The sequence below is a fragment of the Orycteropus afer genome, unplaced genomic scaffold (genome assembly GCF_000298275.1).
Source record: "Orycteropus afer afer isolate SDZICR_OR568_19922 unplaced genomic scaffold, OryAfe1.0 scaffold00085, whole genome shotgun sequence".
NCBI classification, from domain to species: domain Eukaryota; kingdom Metazoa; phylum Chordata; class Mammalia; order Tubulidentata; family Orycteropodidae; genus Orycteropus; species Orycteropus afer.
Genome location: NW_006921672.1, coordinates 8,524,394 through 8,530,393, shown reverse-complemented (window position 1 = coordinate 8,530,393; position 6,000 = coordinate 8,524,394).

The following is a 6,000-nucleotide window of genomic DNA, read 5'->3' as shown; positions in this document are numbered from 1 at the left end:
GAAGAAACATTTGAGAATTGTGAGCGGCTGACTCCTGCTCAGCTCTCCACCCCTACGTGAACAGGGGTCTCTAAAAGGCGTTAAGGGGCCCTAAGTAAGATAGGGCAAGCACATTAATCGGTCTCGGACCTATCATTCGTTTGATCGCCTCTTAAATAGTCCGTTGACTCCATCCTTATTTAAAGTCACTTCCCAAAAACATGTTTTGCAGCAGCATCGGAGCACTAGGAATTTCCTGTGGCGAGGCAGCACCAGTGGCGGGGAGGGGAACAAGCAGTGCTGAGCGAGCGCCTTCCTTTGGCTCGGGCAGGGCCACGTGCCCCACCCCCTCGCTTGCACATGTCTCCGCCGCCACCGCCGCGGCAGCCGGGCTGTTTATGAGCGAGTTGTTGTGGTAGAAATGGAGCAGGCTGCACATGCCCGCGCCATGTGACCCCAGCAGCCCGCGTGAGCCGCGAGCCGGCACAAACACACACGACCCGTCCTCCACCGGTCACGGAGAAACGGGAGGAAAGACGGGGAAGGAGTGAAAGGGCACTGGGCTCCCTCTCCTTGTCTCCTGCTTCTTTATCTTGCTTCCAGGCCCCCCCTCCCCCCGCTTTATTTTTCTCTCCTACTACCCGTAGGGCAAACGCTCGGGAAAGAAACATGGATTCTAAAGGCATGTTCTCCCAGGCAGCCCCTCGGCGGCGTTTACACAACCCAGATCCCTAAGCCTCAAAAGAACAAAGGGCCTCCGGAAGCCAAGAGCATTGAATGGCCCATGTACCGATTTCAGTCTCAGAGCCAAGACCTTGTTTCCCTACCGCCTGGGCTCCCCAAATCAGGCGGTTGGCTCTCCTCTTTCCAGGAAGGAGGATGCCACACACACCTATAGCAATCACCCATTGCAGGATTAGAACAAGGAGAGTTGAAGGACTTGACTGTTGAGGAGCAGGAAGCAAGCGTTCCTTTGGCAGTAAGGGTCTGTGGGGGTTAACCGACAGGAAGAGGGCAGTCCGTCTGCTAATTGAGATTTGGGAGGAGCTGGTGAGTGGTGTCTTGGGGAGGGGGTTGCTTCTGTCAGGGCTTCTCACTAACCCCTGTCCAGCTGGAGAACAAATGTGGTGAGAAAGACAAGTTTAGCCTGAGTCCTCTATTGAAGCGTCCCCTCCCACCTGCGTGGCCCTCCCAGCCCCGCGGGCCGTTCTCTTGGCCCTCGAGTCCCAGACTCCCACTTGCGGTCCGTTGCTCCGGCCCCCTGCCCGCGACCCCATTTCTGAGCGCGATGCCTCTTGCTGGGATGTGAGACTGCGCTGCAGTCAGGCGGACAGTAGGTTAGCAGGAACAAGCAAACGGAATGAGCACGACCCACATTTCCTCATCGCACCAAAACTTCGCAGATCCTGCATTGCAGAGCTAGCGCTTTTTTTTTTTTTTTTTTTTATAAATCTCAGCTGGGCTCTACACACGTCTGCATTTTTGCAACCAGCACAGATTCCCCCCGCCCCCCCCCCCAGGGTGCAAACTGCGCATTCTAATGAGCCGAAGCTCTTTCGTGCGGCATTGAAAATCTCTTTGGCAAATTGCTCCCCCTCCCCGCCCCCCCATTTAGAAAAAAGGAAGGGATCCAAAATTTGTAAACTCGCATCCACTCTCTCTCCTTCCTCTGTCCCCCTCCTCCAAGATACTGCAGTCTTTCCAGCCCAACTAACAGCTGCAGACCAGGGAAGAAGGGTGGGAGGAGGGGGGAAAGGGCTCGTTCCTTCTTTCCATGCAAGCTGAGCTGGCGTGGCTGGGGATTGCTTTTTTCCCGGGTAGCCCATTGCACCCCCCTTTCTCTCCCCATCCCAGCCAGTGTTTATGTAAGCTTCCCAGAAGCTACACACGGCCCCGAACGCCTGCCCAGGCTGCGGCTCCGCTGAGGTCCATCCTGCTCACGCGGCCTGTCATGAGCCTCTGGCCTCCCCAGGCAGCAGCATGGAGATCTGCAGAGGCCCAAGGACTGGGGAGACGCTAGATAAGGAAGGAGTTGGAGTTAGAGATTGGGGTAAGGAGTGGAGATGGAGGAGACACATAAGCACCTCTCCTTCCCTCCTCCACACACGCATTCCCCTGCATCTCAGTCCCACGGACAGCCAATGGGCAGATGCAGGGGCCTGGAAGACACCACCAGTGGGCTCCAGCAGCAGCATGGCAAAGGTTGGACTGGATGGCCTTGGCATAGCATGTCCTGGCTGCCACCACCCTCCAACCCAGGAAGAGGACCCCATGTCAGCTGGAGGGCAATCTGGGACTTAGTTGTCAAGGACATGTCAAAGACTTCCACATGCCACTTCCAGCATCCTTTGATGTAGGTGGGGTCTTGTGATCTGAGGGGACTCTCCTTTGGCTTTCCCCAAGAATCTGCTAAAGAAGCATTGGCCCAGGAGGGTGGCTTTAGGGAGGGCCGGTTTTAGAGGTGTACATTGCTTGAGCAGGTAAATGGGGAAGCCATATAGTGTTTCCTTAGGGCTTTTTACACAACTCATGTTTGTCCTTGGTGACCTTCTACACTCTCTTTCAACCAGTCTGTTCTTAATACAGCCCCTGGAAAGAAGTCTTTAAAGGATTCTGACCTTCCCCTTTCCCATTATTACCAGCTGCAGACCCCAGGGGGTTGGGTAAAAGAGAGTTCAGGTGTCTGCTTCAGTTACTCATCTCTGGAGTGATTCATGTGGAATTGTTTGTTCTTTCTGTGTGTGTGTGTGTGACCATATTATGACCCTCTTCTACTATTACAACCAGAGGGGAATATAGGTGGGAGAAAGGGAGGAGTTCAAGAGAAGAGGAAATGTAGCTAGAGCTACAAGAGAGCTTTGGGGAAGCTAAGGTACTTAGGGGTGCTTCAGGCTTCTATTCTTCATAATGTACCTCATTTCCAAGCAGCATCCCTGGAAAAACAAGTAAAAACCAGGATGAGCTTGCTCCTTGGACATTCCCCTAGAGTAATCATTCTCCCTACGAATGGCAGTGTTACTAAGTAGAAGAGTTTTATCCTGAGGCCGAGGGTTGAATCCCCAGCACTGGCATTTTCACTGACATTGATTGTGGTATTTCCAAGGGTGGTTTGGGGAGAACTTTATCCCCTCGAGTAATCTCCATGAGCTCCACCATTCTCTGATATGACATCTTCTCAATCTTAAGTAACAAAACTTCAGGACAAATCCTCTCTCTATGGCATCCTGGACAAATTAGTAAACCTTTCTAAGTCTCAGTTTCTCCATCTCTTAAAAAAAAAAAAAAAAAAGAATGAGACCTACAGCATAGGGTTGTTGTGGATATTAAATGAGATAATGTGTATAAAACACTTAGTTCAGGGTTTGGCATATCAAAAGGAAAACTAAACCACCCCCTTACCCCCCACCCCCACCATCCGGTGGATTCCAACTTAAAGAGTAGGTGGAGTAGAACTGCCCTATAGTGTTTCTAAGGTTGCAAATCTTTACGAAAGAAGCAGACTGCCTCATCTTTCTCCCATGGAGTGGCTGGTGGGTTTGAATTGTCAACCTTCTGGTTAGCAACTGAATGCATTAACCACTGTGCCACCAGAGCTCCTTGCTTGACATACAGGTGATATTTAATATGTATTATTTCCTTTTATTGGAAAATAAAGGAACAGTAAGATAAAGACAAGAATCTGAACTGAATCACATCCTGGAACATGCCTAACCCTCTCTTCATTTCTCTCGAAGAACAAGTTAACTCAGACTTTGTCCTTCCTAATGCATGATCTTGAAATTCTCCCCAAGACATCAATGCTTTGGGAAGGGCCAGTAGGGAAAAGCTAGCTGGCCTTTTAGAGCATAGGAAAAGGATCTAGGAGAATGAGTCTCTCCCAGGCACATGGTTGGTTCCCTGATTCTGGGGCATCCCTAGGGTTTCTGTCCCACCTCTGAATCACCTGGACAGGCAGGTTTCTACCTAGGGCAATGGTTCACTTGTTAAGAAAGGAGGTGGATGGGAAGGCACTAACTGAAGCTTGACCTGGTTTTCAGTAAGGACCCACCCTCAGTCAGTCAGTCAGTCAAGCAATCTGCCTAAAATTTAGGCCACCCAGGATTTGCACCGGGCGTTGCCCTGTTACCCAGATCAACCTGCTGGCAGGGAGAATAGATCTTGAATTGAACACACATACACACACACACATGCTCATTCATACCTATTATACTTACACACTCACACATGCAGTCTCACACATATTCACAATCATACCATCACATACATGTACTCCGACCAGAGCTCAGAGCTCTCAATCCCTTTCCTTTTTCTATTCTCTCTCTGCTGTCCTCTCCAGTCTCAAAGAAATCCAAGAGCATTCAAGACATATTTGAAGGAAAAAAACAAAAAAGACCACTCACACACAGAGGATCCAATCATGCTCCTAAAGGGAGTGCTTCTAAGTCAGTCCCCAGAATCCCAGACTCTGAGGAATCCCGGTGGTATTGGGTACAACAAGGTATAGGGCTGTACTTTGATAGACCATGTCTGGGATATGTATCTACCTCACAGTGATCCAATCTGAGCATTGTTATTAATAGTCCAGACCTTTCTTCAGCTCATTTTGGCTATGGGAGGAATGGTTGTGTGTGTGTGTGTGAAGAAATAAACTGTAATATCCAGCTGGCAGGGGAGGAAGAGTTGTGTTGACATGCACCTGTTGTCTTAAGGTCAAGGGTAAGGTCAAAGAAAGGCCAAAGCTAATTCTACGCCAGGGAACCCAAGCGTTAGACAACGCAGTCCTTTCTCCCACCCTTTGTGGCTCTGAGTCCCATAGTCTCTGCTCTCCCAGCAGCTGCTGGAGGACAGAGGAGCAGGGTGGACAGACTAGAAGCTTCTGGAACCAAGAGAGGGCCTTGATCTTTGTTCTTCTGTATCCCTCTCATCAGCTGTGGAAGGAAGACCCCAAGGTTAGTTCTTTGTCAGGGAGAAAAGGAGGAGTCCTATATAAGAAATGGAGAGGAAGGAGGCAACAGAAGTAACACCCTCCTTTGCCTCCTCCCTTCCAGCCTCAGCCTTCACACTGCACACAGACTGCAAAACAGCCCTGCTTCTTGCCAAGAGTAGAGTTAGAATGAATTTTTGCGCTTGCTACTTCTATTCCCTCCACCCTCTCACTGGCTATAAAACTCAGAGAGGGAATCTTGACCCCTGGCCCTTCCCTTATGTACCTATAAGGATAAACACCAAACAAGTGGAACAGAGGGTGGACAGGGTCATCATAACAGGGAACAGAAGTATGGACCTTGGAGAGGATCCAGGTCAACAAAAGGGAGTGGGCCAATGGTAGTGCTAGGGTTGGTGGGGAGCTAATGGTCATGCCAGGGGCCCTGTCTTTGAGCCCAGCCCTGGCAGACATGTAAGCTCTGGAAGTCAAGAAGGGCACAGAGGTTGTAAATTTTGGTCAATGACATGAGACAAAGTATATGTGAACTGCTGTATGAAAAGTGAATTTATTCTGTAAATCTTCACCCAAATCAAAATAAAAATTAAAAAAAAAAAAAAAGAAGGGCACAGAGAGCAGGCAGTTCTGGACAAGGCAGTTCATCTCCCAGCTGTCCTTCCAGAGCCTATTGGGAGGAGGGAGAGGGGGTGGATGCTGAGCTCAGGACCAAGTTTTCCTGAAAAGTCTCTCTTCCCTTGTTTGTCCTAGCCCCTCCCAGTCCCTCCCACACTTTGCTGCAGCTTCCCAGCTCCAGGCCAAAGGGCTAAAGCATTCCAAGGTAGAACCCACAGCCCTCTCGCTCTCCTGCTTTTCTTGGGGGCAGGGGGTAGGGAAACAAAACTACAACCAGTCCATTCTAGAGCACCCATCTTCTGCTGGGAGTCAGTTGGTCAGTGGCCAAGCCAAGCTGTCCAGCCACCTCCTTCTCTTTAATCAACCTCGCTGTCTTCTCAGAAGCTCCTTCCACTACCCTGCATCCTTCTTCCTTGGTTGCCTACACCCCTGTTTTTCTCTATCTCCTTTGGTGGTATCCCTAG